Here is a 1,436-nt window from a genome sequence, read left to right on the forward strand (position 1 = left end):
TGTACATGTTCATTAAGAAGTGGCTTCTAGAGACAAGAGAGTGGGGTTCCCAATAGACAGCATTTTTGGAGTTAACGCATCCCACAGCGTGAAAATGGGCTTTACACTAAACCAAATGTTATCGATGAAATGATCCCTCTTTACAAGACAACCGAGGAATCATGAACACATTGCCATGCTCTGATCCATGTCATCTCGGCCTAGCGAAGATGGACATGGTATAGAATCTAGTCGTCGGTTAAGAAATGCCATGAGAATGCAGACTTTTGGAGTGTAGTAAAGTCCTAGCCGCAGATCATCCACGAACAGACGTCTCATGGGACTCGACTACTGAAATCTGCACCCTGGTTACGTTTAAAGGGATGTGCATGGTGCAGTGGTCATTTTTAAAAGAGCTTTTTAGTTCTGATTTGCTATAGATCCAAACTGATGGAACTTCTCTACTCATGACGCCAAAGGTTTTGAGGGCACCTAAGCTTTCTCTCCAAGCCACGCGCAGAACTTACGAAATGTCAGGGATGGTTAGTTTGTGAAGAAGTAATGTTCAATACAAAAAGCTCTCTGCTCTTTACTAAACGTAACCATGATCTAAGTAGGCAAACCAAATTTGGGAAAAATAATATCTGCAGACTTCTGTTGACTTGTTAGACGGCTGTAGCTTGCAATATGGCGCAATTGTTGCCACTTTTAGTGGTAGGCCTAATGCGAACTGGTGTGTCATGCTATGAAAATATCGACAAGGCTGAAAATGGGTTGCTTTTTTAATGCGCTATATAGAGCAAAACCATTTCATGGACTTATCTAAAATACATATCAGACAAATTCCTTTTGGATTCCAAATTGTTATGTTCAAATCTGAAACGCAAAACTTCAGTATGGAGGAAGATATTTACAAAACAAGTTGTAAAGTTGTTGTTTTTTTTGGATCACCCTGTATGTTATATATTTATAAAGGAGAGTTGTCAAGGATGATTTTGATATGGACGTTTGAAATTTGATTTTTCTCTTATTTTGTTTAGTTACTTGTATTTCCAATGAGCTGCAAGAAATTTATCTTTTTGACTGAAAAAAAAACAGATTTTTATCAGAAGCGGGTTTCTTAGGGTGCCGTTGGTAGGTGCTATTTTTTTCCCTCAGCTGTTTCCGTCTTTCTGTTTTAATATTTCGTGCAATAAATGATCGTTTTCTATTGATGAGCTCTTTTCATGCAAAAAAGCAGACAACCAAACAAACAAAACAAATAAACAAACAAACAAGCGAACAAACAAACAAATGAACAAACAGTCAAAACATGATATCGGTAGTTGTATTCTGGAGAGCCAGCTGTTTTCCCTTCCCCAACGCATGTTTACTGCTTTATTTACCGTTGTACAAATCATCAAGTTCATATCAAAATCTGCTGCGTCTATTTTTGGAGGAATTTCAGAAAAAAAGCC

The sequence above is a fragment of the Aplysia californica genome, unplaced genomic scaffold (assembly GCF_000002075.1).
Source record: "Aplysia californica isolate F4 #8 unplaced genomic scaffold, AplCal3.0 scaffold00804, whole genome shotgun sequence".
Lineage (NCBI taxonomy): Eukaryota > Metazoa > Mollusca > Gastropoda > Aplysiida > Aplysiidae > Aplysia > Aplysia californica.